The sequence below is a fragment of the Oncorhynchus gorbuscha genome, linkage group LG06 (assembly GCF_021184085.1).
Source record: "Oncorhynchus gorbuscha isolate QuinsamMale2020 ecotype Even-year linkage group LG06, OgorEven_v1.0, whole genome shotgun sequence".
Classification (NCBI taxonomy): Eukaryota; Metazoa; Chordata; class Actinopteri; order Salmoniformes; family Salmonidae; genus Oncorhynchus; species Oncorhynchus gorbuscha.
In genome coordinates this window covers 36,480,297-36,496,905 of record NC_060178.1, presented here as the reverse complement: position 1 = coordinate 36,496,905, position 16,609 = coordinate 36,480,297, and the positions used below count along the sequence as shown (strand labels likewise).

At 41.4% G+C, this 16,609-nt stretch overlaps 1 protein-coding gene across 6 annotated transcripts in view; it reads left to right on the top strand.

The window, feature by feature from the left end:
- Positions 1-16,609, top strand: part of LOC124037896 (ecotropic viral integration site 5 protein homolog) — a 96,931-nt gene that overhangs the window by 7,378 nt on the left and 72,944 nt on the right. The window contains exon 1 of one of the 6 annotated variants that reach the window (XM_046353123.1): positions 13,642-14,022. The exons of the other annotated variants lie outside the window; for them this stretch is intronic. The gene's annotated coding sequence lies outside the window, so the exon portion shown is untranslated. Of the gene's footprint in view, positions 1-13,641; positions 14,023-16,609 lie in introns of those variants that run through there. 6 annotated transcript variants of the gene reach the window in all.

Genomic DNA, 16,609 nt, shown 5'->3' with positions numbered 1-16,609 from the left:
TTGCCCTATATAGCCTGACAGGATGCTTTAAATTGTTCATCTGTAAAAATGTACAGACCAAATCTATTTGGTCTGCTGAGGTTGAAGAGGCTCTGTTGTGCCTTCATCACCGCGCTGTCTGTGTGGGTGGCCCATTGTGGGGCCCCAGTGTTGAAGATCAGCGCAGTGGAGGTGATGTTTCCTACCTGGGGGCCCAGTTGCTCAGGGTGGGGTTAAGACCCAGGGCCTCGAGCTTAATGATGAGATTGGAGGGTACTATGGTGTTGAATGCTGAGCTATAGTCACAAACAGCATTCTTACATAAGTATTTCTCTTGTTCATATGGGATAGGGCAGTGTGATGGCAATTGCATCGTCTGTGAACCTATTGGAGCGGTAAGAAAATTGAAGTGGGGTGTCAGGTAGGGTGGAGGTGATATAATCCTTGACTAGTCTCTCAAAGCACGATTACAGCACTGAGTTCTACAGGGCGATAGTCATTAAGTTCAGTTACCTTTGCTTTCTTGGGTACAGGAACAATGGTGGCCATCTTGAAGCATGTGGGGACAGCAGACTTTGATAGGGAGATTGAATATGCCCGTAAACACACCAGCCAGCTGGTCTACGGATGCTCTGAGGAGACGGCTAGGGATGCCGTCTGGACAAGAGGTCGACCGATTAATCGGCATGGCCGATTTAACTAAAGGACGATTTCAAGTTTTCATAACGCCGATGACATTGCACTCCACGAGGAGACTGCGTAGCAGGCTGACCACCTGTTACGCGACTGCAGCAAGGAGCCAAGGTAAGTTGCTAGCTAGCATTAAACTTATAAAAAACAATCAATCTTCACATAATCACTAGTTAACTACACATGGTTGATGATATTACTAGTTTAACTAGCTTGTCCTGCGTTGCAATCAATGCGGTGTCTGTTCATTTATCATCGAATCACACCCTAATTTACCAAACGGGTGATGATTTAACAAGCACATTCATGAAAAAAGCATTGCCGTTGCACCAATGTTCCTAACCACAAACGTCAATGCCTTTCTTAAAATCAATACACAAGGATATTTTTTTTAAAAACCTGCATATTTAGAAATTCATGTTAGCAGGCAATATTAACTATGGAAATTGCCACTTCTCTTGCGTTCTGTGCAAGCAGAATCGGGGTATATGCAGCAGTTTGGGCCGCCTGGCTCGTTGCGAACTGTGTGAAGATCATTTTTTCCCAACAAAGACCGTAAGTAATTTGCCAGAATTGTACAGAATTATGACATAACATTGAAGGTTGTGCAATGTAACAGCAATATTTAGACTTATGGATGCCACCCGTTCAATAAAATACGGAACAGTTCTGTATTTCACTGAAAGAATAAATGTTTTGTTTTCTAAATGATAGTTTCCGGATTTGACCATATTACTGACCTAAGGCTCATATTTCTGTGTTTATTATATTATAATTAAGTCTATGGTTTGATATTTGATAGAACGGTGGTAGGCAGAAGCAGGCTTGTAAGCATTCATTCAAACAGCACTTTCCTGTGCTTGCCAGCAGCTCTTCGCAATGCTTGAAGCACAGCGCTGTTTGACTTCAAGCCTAGCAAACTCCGGAGATTAGGCTGGCAATACTAAAGTGCCTATAAGAACATCCAGAAGTCAAGGTATATGAAATACCAATGGTATAGAGAGAAATAGTCCTATAATAACTACAACCTAAAACTTCTTAACTGGGTATATTGACGAACTGGAAATATTGAACCACCAGCTTTCATATGTTCTTTAAACGTTAGCTTTTTTTACATGGCACATATTGCACTTTTACTTTCTTCTCCAACACTGTTTTTGCATTATTTAAACCAAGTGAAACATGTTTCATTATTTATTTGAGAGTAAATATATTTTTATTTATGTATTACATAAAGTTAAAATAAGTGTTCATTCAGTATTGTTGTAATTGTCATTATTACAAATATATATATATAAAAAGTGGCCAATTTTTAATTGGTAACTGCTTTTTTTGGTCCTCCAATAATTGGTTACGGCCTCGGCGACGTGGCTGGTTTTCCTTTTGTAGTCCGTGATTGTCTGTAGTCTCTGCCACATACGTCTCGTGTCTGAGCCATTGAATTGCGACTCCACTTTGTCTATACTGAAGTATAGAGTTGATATAGTGAGAGCTCAATGATTCTGAGTTAGGGCTTGCCTTCTCTAGCCCAACGTTGTTACATTTCCTTAATCCACCATAAATGTCTCAATGTGTCGAACCTAACCAATATCTACTGGATGAGGTGGCCAAATATCCTGTTCTCTTGTGAGTACTAAGAACGGTTTGTTCTTAGAATAGAGGTTAAGGAGAGACTTGTTTGAAACGGAGATACCTCGTTCCGAACATGCAAGTTTCAGAGTACAGAGGGTGAGGGCAAGAACACAAGACCCGTGGTGGATTAGGCACAGAGTTGGGTGAAAACAGCAATTTACGCAACCAGAGTACAGGATTGTACATATCATTTAAAGTAATGCTAAAATAAATGTTTTGTCCCCACACGCCGGCTCTGCTGTGTCTTAATATACACAGCAATGCTGTTCGACCCTAGTGCAGCTGTAAGCAAGCAGGTTAGATCTACTGGCTGACAAACTCCTGTCATTGGCTGAGAGAGGGAACAATAGCTAACGTTTGCCGCCTCTACAGTACAACCATCCAGTTCTTTGTGTACAGTGAGAAATGACAGTCAATGTAGGTAGGGCCAGCCGAGGGCATAGATTTTCCGTTCTCCTCTTAGCTTGTTTACTTTTCATTGAAAACACACCAAGGACTTTTCATCATTGGATGAAATCCCTGTCGAAATGTTTCCATAAACCCCACCATTTCCATCTGATCATTGGAAGTAATCATCATCTAGCTGCACTCTCACTGTGCAGGAATCCTCCTCAACCCGAACCCAGCTCTATGGCTCCATCCCAAATAGCACCCTATTCCCTATATTATGGTACATGATTTTTGACCCCAGAGCCTTATGCCAAAAGTAGTGTACTATAGGGAATAGGGTGCCATTTGGAATGCAGAAGTGTTAAAGATCCCCTTTCAACTTGATCCACTTAACTGCTGATCCAGGTGTGCAGTCATCTGTTGCTATGCTGGGTGTTGGCTAGTAATGCTGTAGCTAGCTGACACTCACATTTCTCTTTCTCTTCCTGTACCATGAACAACTTCAGACTAAAAATGGCTCCCTATTATCTTAGGCCTACCTAGCCTAGTTGATAACACTAGGAAACTACTGCCTTAGCACTGGACTCCTCATAGGCACACCTGTTTTAGACATTTGCGCTTTGTAATAGTCACATGCCGGTCTGCACTGTCTCACAGTCCTGGCCAGAAATTCCTGCCATGTAACCTCTTGGTGTTTTCTTGGATCGTTTGTAGGCTAGGAGGAGAAGTGTGACTTCAGATTCGAATCACACCACTGAGAGAGACTGGGCTTGTGGAGGACTGGCTTGTCTGTACTTGCCCTGTCAGACACTTTGGTTGTTTTTATGACAGAGCGCTTCCCCTTCATAATTGTGTCACCATATAGAGTAGACTACAGGTATGGCAGGCTCCACGTGAATCCAATTGAGTGATTTAGCAGGGCAACATTCCACCACCTGCCCATTCAGATTCTGTGGCGTTTTTATTTGCTTAAGAACATCATAGTGTGTGGATATTTGTTGTCATAAAACCAGTTGAGTCACCACCATTGATAATGTATTCAGTGCTGTGTGTATTTGTATGTGTTTCTTGAAAGTTGTAAGGAGGTGCCCCCTTCCACGGTGTCAACATGGGAATACTGTTGTAGGCCACATGTAAATGATCTAGCCTAGGTTTTCCATTTGAGTCCCAGCTAACCGTATAACGCTTATTGCATTGTCCATTGAGGAAAGACGCTCAAGGAGGCCATTGATAATGCTGAATGTACACTGCACCAATCTGAGATGTCTTCTGTGTGTGAACTGAAAAGCCTTTATTCTCACGCCTGACAGACTGTGCCCTTTCTGGCAGCCCTTCTTTCTCATAGTCTCTCAGACAACAGCAAATGGAATGTATGTTCTTGTTCTCTGAAGGTGGCCCACATTAACATTCTGTTTTCTAATCTCCCTGCTGTGCCATGCTGCGATTTGAGTTCTTATCGTGTGGAGAGAATGTTTATGTGCAGGTGCAAGATAAATAATATTCCAGTTCTGTTGCCGATGCAATTGTACTTTTCTCACCCAGAAGTGACAGCAATGGATTAAAAGCTTTGATTTTCCTCATGCCCACATACTGAAAAAAAGTTACCATAATTCACAGGATATAACAAATTAGGAAAATAGTCTAATTAATAGCCTGATTAGGCTTATCCTATTTGAGTTAGTCGTGCTACATTTTCCGAGGTTTGTCTATTTAGCTGCACTGCACTGAGATGCATTGCTCTTGACTGCTGTTGGCCTTGGTGAGTTTCAGTTTGCTGATCTCACCGGCAACGTTGTTTTGCTAAGAAGCCCTTTTATTCAGACTTCACTATCTTGCCTTGCTGTGCCTTTCATTAGCCATGCAGAATGCTTCTCTTGCTTCTCTTGCTGCATCCAAAATGTCACCCTATTCCCTATATAGTCCAATACTTTTGACCTGAGCCCCATGGGCCCTGGTCAAAAGTAGTGCACTATATAGGGAATAGGGTGCTATTTAGAATGCAACCCCCCCCCCCCCATTCATTCACCACTCTGTTCCTTGGCTTAACAAAAGAGAGAATGATTATAGACTGCACCCAACCAGGATTTATGTAGGGGGGACCCAGACTAGGCATAGGCCTAGCTACTGAGAAGAATGTCAGTACGGGAGGCCTACCACCTGTGCACTAGTAGAAACCCTTTCATCAGGATTTTAACCACATAGGCTTAAGGCGTCAGCATGCTTCAGTTCTGCTGCCACCAAACGGAACGAGTGTGCTCACATACTCCCTTAAAAGACCTTCGCTTGAAAAACGATTAAAAAAGCCGCAATAGTAGTTTGAGATGCCAAAGCCTGTATACACTCCCTCAAAATAGTCATAATTAATCTAAGATAACTCATCATCTATTGTTAATTTTGAGGTTTTTATCGGAGAGATCTTAGTCAGTCAATTTTACATCTAACTAAGTTTGGTGCAGTAATTTTCAGTGAAAATAAAAAATGTGCATGACAAGTCGTTTCTCATTGAATGATAACAAAGACTTTATTGAAGAATCCCTACTGTTGACCAATCACTGACGAAAGGGCATGGGCTGCGGCTCCCTCACCGAAGTCCGAAACGAACAGAAACGTCACAATATATGGACTAACTGTACCAAACAATTTCAGCTGGGAAGCATGCAGACGCCTTTACTCCTGGAGTAGGTCCTGTGCCCGAGTGAGTTGCCTGTCCGAGCCTGCTAGAAGAATAGGCCTACTCCTCTTTTTGTGACAGGTCTATAGATTTTAGACAGTAAATCTTACATAATCTCAGTGGACCAGTTGTTCCTAGTATTAAAACACATACAGCAAGTGTTCCCCTCCGCTGTTATGTCCCAGTGCACAGACACACCTCCACGACAGTCAGAATGTTTTTGATTTAGGTGCTCAGCAGAGAGAGACATAAGGGTGAGGCTTTCACTGTACAGTACTACAATATGTGTTTGTTCACTTTGCACAAACAATCTGAAGCATTAATCCCTGGAACAGGCTGCTCTCTCCCTCTCATCTTCCTTCCCTTTCTATGTCAATCCCAGAGTAATCTTTTCTCCTACCGGTTAGCTCTGCCTGGCATAACACATTGGGGATGTGTTGAGGGAGCTTCTCTTGCACTCTTGCATCCCCCTCTTGGCTCCCAGAGGGAGGCTGTCTCTTCTAACACTCTGTCCAAAACGGCATTCTATTCCCTACATAGTGAACTATTTTGACCATGGTCCCATTGGCATCTGGTCAAAAGCAGTGCACTAATTGTGTAGGTAATAGGGTGCCATTTTGGACAGGGTGTTAGAAGAGCCTGGCTGGGTTCAAATAAAATGTTATTTGTCACATGCTTTGTAAAGAACAGGTGTAGACTAACAGTGAATGCAACAATTGAGGTAGATATGTCCATATAGGTAGGGTTAAAGTGACTAAGCAACAGAATAGATAATAACCAGTAACATCAGCAAATGTCAGTGTTTTCAAACCTTGGTCCTCGCGTACCCCCAACAGTACACGTTTTTATTGTAACCCTGGACAAGCACACCTGTGTTGTGAAGGACTACAACAAAACTGTACTGTTGGGGGTACTCGATAAGCAGGGTTGGGCAACACTGGCGTATGTGATGAGTGTTGTGGAAATTTTCTCTATTTCCAAATCATGGGAGCAAACCACACACACACGTCAGAGTTAGTTATAAAAGTCCATCTTTAATTATACGAGCTCTATCACAATCCTGTGACTCTCAGATAAATTCAGTGTCTCCCAGTGAATTCTCTGAGAGTCCCCTTACAATGCAACTGAGTTCCTTTAATAGCAAAGACGCACATAGTCAGACAGCATAGACATAATTCATCGTTCAGCTTTGTCTCCTTTCCCAAACCCCAGAACCATAAACAAAGTCCTCCATATCAACAGGCATATATCAAATTGTCATTTGATACAACCCACTCAAAATACAAACTCCTGGACAAACTCACGGAGAGAAAAAAGTTAGGCTATAGGTTAAGATAAAAACAACATTAGAGGGAGCATAGAATGATTCCAGACACTGCAACCCTTCTTTCCCCAGAATGGGAAAGGTAGGGAGTAAAAGATATGTTTACACATGATGACACTTTGACCTCTCCCCTCTCTGTGGCCCATACAACTTAGTCCTGACATAGAACAGATAACTGCCAATGGCCACCACTATAGTACAACAAAATACATTGTTATGAGAAGTAACTTACACACATTTGATGAATATTAAATATCTTACAAATGTTACCAACACATTTTGATCCTTCCACGACATGAGTCAAGATTTAGTGCAAAAAGGGTCAATGCGGATAGTCCGGGTAGCTAGTGGTTAGCTAATTAGCAGTCTTACACGGAACCCAAACCAGCTGCGCACATGCGTCATCGTGCATAAATGTATTTTGTCCCCCTACACCAAACGTGATCACGACACGCAGGTTAAAATATCAAAACAAATTCTGAACCAATGACATTCATTTGGGGACAGGTCGAAAAGCATTAAACATGTATGGCAATTTAGCTAGTTAGCTTGCACTTGCTAGCTAATTTGTCCAATTTAGCTAGCTTGCTGTTGCTAGCTAATTTGTCCTGGGATATAAACATTGAGTTGTTATTTTACCTGAAATGCACAAGGTCCTCTACTCCAACCCCATCAAAGTTGCCCATTCCTAGACATACTCATTTTAAAGCCACTGATAAGGATAGGAATTGCCAGGACCTCACCGTACGATATTATCACTATACTTAGGTGCCGATACGATATGTATTGCGATTCGATACTGTGATTTTTATTGTGTTTTGATATTCCAAACATATTGCTCACTATATGTCTGTTGCAGAGAGATGAGATGGCAAGATGGAGAACAAGCTATAGAATGAAAAATAAAGGTGTTCTAGCGCACGAACAGCCAGCTCACACTTTTTACATATTGATACTTGGATTCAAAGTATTAACATAATTTTGTCCAAAAAAGAGCGTGTTTGTTTTGTAACTGTGTAAAAAAAAAAGAGGTTTCTCTCCCCCATCACTACTTACAAAACTATCTTGACCCATGAATTTCACACATGCTTGTATTTTTGAACATAAAAGTAATGAATCTCGTTTCCTGCAAGGTCAGAAGGGAGATTTAAAATATATATATTTTAGGCAGGTCAGGGATAGGGTGTAGCACTAAAAACAGTGGTGGTCTTGTTTCCTGTTTTTCAGTGCAAGGCAGGATATAGGGCCTAGTACCGAGCTGGCACTACTGTACTGACTGGTCAGCTAAAATAACTATTTCTGTCTACTAGACTAGAGCCCGAGGGCTGTTTTAGACTAATTGTACAGTGGAGTTCACAGGCCTTTTAGCCAAGTCTAAAGTATCAGATGGCCAAGGAGAATGCCAGTCACATTGACTAATTTTCATCCCACAGAGATGAGCAACATGTCAGAGCAAAGTCTGGTGACAGACCTTGGTGTCAGGTGTGGGTCACAGCTAGCCCTGGCTTCCTGTTTTTAGACTGGAGAGGGACTCAACACTTGCCCAAAACTTTTGCAGACACAAACAGGAACTAGAATACACCGATAAATATGTCTGTTTTTGACCTTGGAAATACCACTGCCAGTTATAGGCTAGCACTTTACATAGTATTAATTAATAGGCTCAGGGAGTTTCAACTAACATGCATCTCTGGGCCCAACATCCCATGACTAACTGGACCTATTCATTGGATCATATAGGCCATTGACAAATGTCCTCCCACCATTCTATAAGACAGCCCAAACAGCTGTTTATTATTAAAGGGAATGTATAGTATTTCATTGACCCTGACCTAGTTTAGTGATGCAGTGAGAGTCAGAGGAATAATTTCAATTGCGTACTCCAAGTCCTCCCCTCCACAAAACCTATTTGAGTAAGTCAGAGGTGAGGGACCTCCTGGCTTTCTCATCTGATGGGTTTTGAGAAGTGAGGAGAAAGAACTTGGAGTATGCAATTGAGATTCTATAGGGGTGCTATAGGCCTAAACCTGATGCTTGCACATGTCTGACAATGTCAGGACACTGAAGCACTTAAAGACCATGCTGTTGTTTTAATTAATAAACTAGCCCAATGACCTAGCGGATGAGAAAGAAATCAAACATCATCTGAGGCCCATTACAGTGGCTTGCAAAAGTATTCACCCCCTTGGCATTTTTGTATTTTGTTGCCTTACAACCTGGAGTTAAAATAGATTTGGGGGGGGGGGTTGTAAATCATTTGATTTACACAACATGCCTACCACTTTGAATATGCAAAATATGTTTTATTGTGAAACAAAACAAGAAATAAGACCAAAAAAAACAACTTGTGTGCATAACTATTCACCCTCCCAAAGTCAATATTTTGTAGAGCCACCTTTTGCAGCAATTACAGCTGCAAGGCTCATGGGGTATATCTCTATAAGCTCGGCACATCTAGCCACTGGGATTTTTGCCAATTCTTCAAGGCAAACTGCTCCGGCTCCTTCAAGTTGGATGGGTTCCGCTGGTGTACAGCAATCTTTAAGTAATACCACAGATTCTCAATTGGATTGAGGTCTGGGCTTTGACTAGGCCATTCCAATACATTTAAATGTTTCCCCTTAAACCACTCGAGTGTTGCTTCAGCAGTATGCTTAGGGTCATTGTCCTGCTGGAAGGTGAACCTCCACCCCAGTCTCAAATCTCTGTAAGACTGAAACAGGTTTCCCTCAAGAATTTCCCTGTATTTAGCACCATCCTTCCTTCCTTCAATTCTGACCTGTCTCTCCCAGTCCCTGCTGATGAAAAACATCCCCACAACATGATGCTGCCACCACCATGCTTCACTGTGGGGATGGGGTTCTCAGGGTGATGTTAGGTGTTGGGTTTGCGCCAGAGATAGTGTTTTCCTTGATGTCCAAAAAGCTCGATTTGAGTCTCATCTGACCAGAGTACCTTCTTCCATATGTTTGGGGAGTCTCCCACATGCCTTTTGGCAAACACCAAACGTGTTTGCTTATTTTTTTCTTTAAGCAATAGCTTTTTTTTCTGGGCACTCTTCCATAAAGCCCAGCTCTGTGGAGTGTACGACTTAGTGGTCCCATGGACAGATACTCCGATCTCCGCTGTGGAGTTTTGCAGCTCCTTCGGGGTCGTCTTTGGTCTCTTTGTTGGCTTTCTGATTAATGCCCTCCTTGCCTGGTCTGTGAGTTTTGGTGGGCGGCCCTCTCTTGGCAGGTTTGTTGTGGTGCCATATTCTTTCAATTGTTTTATAATGGATTTAATGGTGCTCCGTGAGACATTCAGTTTCATAATCCTGATCTATACTTCTCCCAACTTTGTCCCTGACCTGTTTGGAGAGCTCCTTGGTCTTCACAGTGCGTGCTGCTTGCTTGGTAGTGCACCTTGTTTAGTGGTGTTGCAGACTCTGGGTCCTTACAGAACAGGTGTATGTTTACTGAGATCATGTGACACTTAGATTGCACACAGGTGGACTTTATTTAACGAATTATGTGACTTCTGAAGGTAATTGGTTGCACCAGACCTTATTTAGGGGCTTCATAGCAAAGAGGGTGAATACATATGCACACCATTTTTCTGTTGTTTTTAAAAATAATAATAATTTTGAAACACTTTTTCACTAAAACCTATTTGGACTATTTATGTCCATTTCATGAAATCCAAATCCAAATCTATTTAAAGTACAGGTTGTAATGCAACAAAATAGGAAAAACGCCAATGGAGGTGAATACTTTTGCAAGGCACTGTATGTGACGGAGCTCCAGCTCTATATCCTTCCTCATTAAGCGACATCAAAATGCATGAGGTGTAGGTGAATGTCTGTTCGGCTTCAGCTCGGCTCTGGCCTTCTCAGAACGCAGCAAATTGCCTCTATATAAATGATGGAGGTGGTCAGGGAAGAAAAGGAGTAGGTAGGGATGTTTTCAGTTAGTCACCGAAAATACATTTGACCAGTCATGCATGTCGGTCTAGGGGTTAATTTTCATAATTTTGTGAAATTAAATTGGCGCACGTATATTTTCGTCATCATGCATTTTATATTCCACGCGCACAACATAGAAGCGGAACGGTTGACGGCGCGAGAGTAGCTCCGCAAAAAGCCTGTGAGGTACTGGAGTGGTACCTGCTTTTGTAAACTCAGTCATTGCCCAACAATTCTAAATGCAATTGCGTGTTAACTTTGGCGGTGGTTAATTGGAGCTATTTTCATTTCTCAATCTCAATTTGTAATTAAAGCACGTCTCCAATTCGGATGCATCGGCTATAGCCTGTCTACCTGTGACTATCAGCGCGTCACCCACCACATTCCAATGTGAGTTTGAGGTTGTATAGTTATTTGAAACCTGAACGTTTTACTTAAATTCAAATAATGAGACATCTTGAGACACCTTGCTTCAGAGTAGCCTGGCGAAAATCCATCCATAGAAATGTGGAGGCAATTATTTAATAAAGACTTCCTCATGCCATTAACCAGCTTTTAATCACCTGTTCTATTGGTTTTCATAACTTTTATTTCGTTGTCCAGAAGCCAATCCTCATATTAGCAACCCATCATAGTTGTTGCTATTCGATTCCCCTTGTAGATGTTTTACAATTTTATTTTATTTCTGTCACAAATGCTCGCATTAGGTGCACTGTTTGAGAATTGCATTTTGGGCGAATGTTTTGGATATTACGTTTAATTAGCTGGTTCATTACAGGAGTTGCATGTTCAATAATAGGCGATAGCCCTTCGACTGTAAAACGATAGACTTGCTATTGTTGCATGTTTCCATTTTAAACTGTAAATGAAAAAATGTCCGCTCCTTGTATGCATCAGAGAGGAAGAGACGTTTACATGTGAGTCATTCAGCAGATGCTCTTATCCAGAGCTATTTACAGTAGTGAGTGTACACGTTTTCATTCGTACTGGTCCCCCGTGGGAATCGAGCCTACAACCTTGACGTTGCAAGTGTCATGCTCTACCAACTGAGCCACACGGGACCCAGAAGTGAGAGGTTTCAATCTCACCAAAATAATCCCAATGGCCCAAAATCGTAAACTTGTCACCTGCCTTCCCGCCTTGATACGACTCCTATTGTTGGGGCAGAAACATAAGAATTTCGTCATTATATACAGATCTCTGATAGTATTTTCTGTTAGTCAAGTCATTTTACAATTTAGATTTATTATATATATATTTTTTTACAGTTTTGACTGGTTAATGAGGGTCAGGTAGTCGGAAACAAAATTGACTGAAATTTGCATCCCTTAAAGGAGACACGAGTTGTTACTTTTCAGAAACAGCCTATGAGACTTGATCTGGTAGCGATCTGCTCCCGCAGGTTTGTGTAGTAAGTAAATTGAGGTTAGCCTTTTTTTGTGGATTTAAAAAAAATAATGTCAGTCTGGCCTCTACTACTGCGGATCAAAATGACAGGATATGGTTAGTGTCAAAACGTGACTATGTTTAATACGACTAGGTTTAATACAACTTTGTGTCAATCTCATTGTGGCTGAATGTCCGCCTACGTATACAATGAACCTCTATTTGAGTCACTTGACAGTCAAATTTGCGTAACTCCCTAGAATGGGACCCTCCACAGCACTAGGTAGAAACTTGTTGCAGTGCAGCTGGGGATTGTAGGCATCTTTTCTCCAGAGGAACGGCTGTCTGTATTTTCATTCCAGCAGAATGGTAACAGCAGCTGCTTTTGATACCTTTTGTGTCATGGGATAGGGTAGAGCCATGGGCTTTATTAAGATTTTATATATATATATATATATATATATATATATATATATATATATATATATATATATATATATATATATATATATATATATATATATATATATATATATATGAGAGAGGGATGCAGACTAATTAGTTGTTCTAAACACAACGAAATTAGACTTATAGCTAGTGGAAACTGAGTACAGTAGCTTTCGCTGTGTTTGTCTGTCTCTGCATCTGTCTCTGTGTGTCTGTTTGTGTGTTTCTCTCTGTGTGTCTGTCTCTTTCTGTGTGTGTGTGTCTGTCTCTTTCTGTGTGTGTGTGTCTGTCTCTTTCTGTGTGTGTGTGTCTGTCTCTTTCTGTGTGTGTGTGTGTCTGTCTCTTTCTGTCTGTCTCTGTGTGTCTGTCTGTGTCTGTGTGTCTCTTTCTGTGTGTGTGTGTGTCTGTCTGTCTGTCTCTGTCTGTGTGTCTGTCTCTGTCTGTCTCTGTCTGTCTCTTTCTGTCTGTCTGTCTCTTTCTGTGTGTCTCTGTCTGTCTCTTTCTGTGTGTCTGTGTGTCTCTTTCTGTGTGTGTCTGTGTGTCTCTTTCTGTGTGTGTTTCTGTGTGTCTCTTTCTGTGTGTGTGTCTGTGTGTCTCTTTCTGTGTGTGTGTCTGTGTGTCGGTGTCTCGTCTGTGTGTCTCTTTCTGTGTCTGTCTGTCTCTTTCTGTGTCTGTCCTGTCTGTCTGTCTGTCTGTCTGTCTGTCTGTCTGTCTGTCTGTCTGTCTGTCTGTCTGTGTCTGTGTCTGTGTCTGTGTCTGTGTCTGTGTCTGTGTCTGTGTCTGTGTCTGTGTCTGTGTCTGTCTCTTTCTGTGTGTCTGTCTGTCTCTTTCTGTGTGTCTGTCTGTCTCTTTCTGTGTGTCTGTCTGTCTCTTTCTGTGTGTCTGTCTGTCTCTGTCTGTCTGTCTGTCTGTCTGTCTCTGTCTGTCTGTCTGTCTGTCTCTGTCTGTCTGTCTGTCTGTCTCTTTCTGTGTCTGTCTGTCTGTCTCTTTCTGTGTCTGTCTGTCTATCTCTTTCTGTGTCTGTCTGTCTATCTCTTTCTGTGTCTGTCTGTCTATCTCTTTCTGTGTCTGTCTGTCTGTCTGTCTGTCTGTGTCTGTCTGTCTCTTTCTGTGTGTCTGTCTGTCTCTTTCTGTGTGTCTGTCTGTCTCTTTCTGCATCTCACTCTCTGTGTCTCTGTCTGTGTGTCTGTCTGTCTCTTTCTGCATCTCACTCTCTGTGTCTCTGTCTGTGTGTCTGTCTGTCTGTGTGTTCATGCGTGCATACTCAAAATGTATCTCGAGGAGGAACAGCACTTTGACCCTGCCTGCCTTGAATGTGATCAGCATATGACTCTGCAAAGTACCTTAACACAGCGAATCTGCTTTGAGACTATTGTTCAGAAAACTGGAGGCAAACTTAGGAGAAGCTTGTCTCAATTCCCTGGAGTGTTACTGGTCTTTTCTGCCTGAAGTTCTTATCTACTGTTGGGCGTTTTCTCGAACCTGTTTTCCTTTTTGTTGATACTGACTGGATTTCTGCATTGATTGTAAAAACCTTTGGAATAGTAACACTCTTGACAGGTAGGAGTATCTGAGAAGATTTTAATAGTGTCTTTTATTTTTATAACTGGGTCATTCCACCGCCAAAAAGCCCAAAAAATAGGATTTTGACACCCACCATCTCAGATTGTTCTGAAGTCATTTCTGTAGTTTGTAACAGATACGATTAGCATTCCTGAAACAGACCAAACATCTTCAGATTCACAGGGAATACATTACGTAGTATGGAGAAGCAAATCTACAGCTTCATACTACTTGTCAAGCATAGGGAACTGATACTTTACAGTTGGTATGGTTTGTGGAGGGATCCGTGGATGGCTTTTGATTTTTTTTTTTGGTATTCCTTCATGACTTACTCATTGGTAGGAAGAGTGCAAATCAGATGTTGGGTCCTACATTTATTTAATATTATCTGAATCCTATAGACCTAAATTAAATTGGCCAATTTGAGTAGTTCTCCAAGATCAAATAACATGTCAACAAATGTTGAAATGTTTCAGGAATGCCAATATCACCTGTTTCTAACCACAGAAACTATTTCAAAACATTCTGAGATGGTGGGTGTCATGGCTTACTGAAATGACATGGATCGACTCGGCTAGCTTGGTTCCATACTGTATAGTGTGTGATAGCCAACTTCTGTCGTTGTCAAGCCGAAGGCTACATAGAGGGTGTTAAAAAGCCCACTGCTGTGCTCCGAGCACGCAAATTGGAGCATGGGAGGGTCGGCGTATGAGTCCAAATCAAAGTTTGCGAAATCGAGAGCACTTCTTCAATGTGTACTCCGTTTTCACATATTTTGAAGCGTGCATCGACGTAAGCTTCAACAAAGTATGCAAAGAAATATGACACAACCACGTAAAGAACGTTTCTTGAAATCGAAGTTGTCCGTTATTTGAGTTGAAGCGACAGAAAATACTCTCCGACTGCGAGATGATAAGTTGCCTGTTGCCTGACTACAGTATTTTATCTTGATACATTAATAAATACATGCTGCGGTAATTTTGGCATTGTTACCTGCCTATAACACCCACTGTAGTTGTTTTGTATGTTGTAAGTCAATAGGGCTAGCTACTACTGTTAGCTAACTAGCCAGATAGCCAATAATAATTGTTAGCTAGCTACCCACAAAGAATTGACATCTATCTTAGAAAATATTGGTTTTAAGTCATTTTGCCAGTTATAGTATTTGGTTAGCTACATTATTACAGTTCACATATAGCTAGCTGATAGTTATTAAGTAAAATGTTTGCTTTGTCTATATCTTGTTTGATCTCTCTTGCCATTGTCCTGGCTAGAAGAAGCAAGGTTCAGTGAAAGGGTAAGTCAATAGGGCTAGCTAGCTAGCCACAAAGAATTGTTAGAAGAATTGACTACCTTGCATAACATTAGTTTTAGATCATTTTGGGCTGTTTAACTAACTAGCTAGATTACGATTAACTTAAGCTCAGCAAAAAAAGAAACATCCCTTTTTCAGGACCCTGTCATTCAAAGATAATTTGTAAAAATCCAAATAACTTCAGTTATTTAAGGAGGCATGAGGACTGCAGATGTGGCCAGGTCAATACAATGCAATGTCCGTACTGTGAGATTCCTAAGACCGCACTACAGGGAACTGATCGTCCTCGCAGTGGAAAACCACGTGTAACCAACCACGTGTAACAACGCCTACACAGGATCGGTACACCCGAACATTTGGGGGCAAAAGTGTGTGCGAGCAAGGAGGCCTACAAAGCAAGGAGGCCTACAAACTGCAAAAGTGTGTGCGAGCAAGGAGGCCTACAAACCTGACTCAGTTACTCCAGCTCTGTCAGGAGGAATGGGCAAACATATTCACCCAACTTATTGTGGGAAACTTGTGGAAGGCTACCCAAAATATTTGACCCAAGTTAAACAATTTAAAGGCAATGCTACCAAATGCTAATTGTGTATGTAAACTTCAGACCCAATGGGAATGTGATGAAAAAAAAAAAGCTAAAATAAAATATTCTCTCTACTATTATTCAGACATTTCACATTCTTAAAATAAAGTGGTGATCCTAACTGACCTAAGAGCGGGGCGGCAATGTAGCCTAGTGGTTAGAGCATTGGACAAGTAACCAAAATTTTGAATCCCCGAGCTGACAAGGTACAAATCTGTCGTTCTGCCCCTGAACAAGGCAGTTAACCCACTGTTCCTAGGCCGTCATTGAAAATCAGAATTTGTTCTTAACTGACTTGCCTAGTTAATAAATAAAGGTTAAAAAAAACATTTAAAACCATTTTTACTGGGGTTAAATGTCAGGAATTGTGATAAACTAAGTTTAAATGTATTTTGCTAAGGTGTAAACTTCGGACTTCAACTGTACATATATGCATACACACAATATACGTGTGTGTGTGTGTATAGATAGATACATACTTTTTTTGTGTGTGTGTGTGTGTGTGTGTGTGTGTGTGTGTGTGTGTAGTCATCCACCCACCAATTGTGCAAGTTATCCCACTTAAAAAGATGCCAGAAACACCAGAAACAAAATTGTAGACCTGCACCAAGCTGGGAAGACTGAATCTGCAATAGGTAAGCAGCTTGGTTTGAAGAAATCAACTGTGGGAGCAATTATTAGGAAAT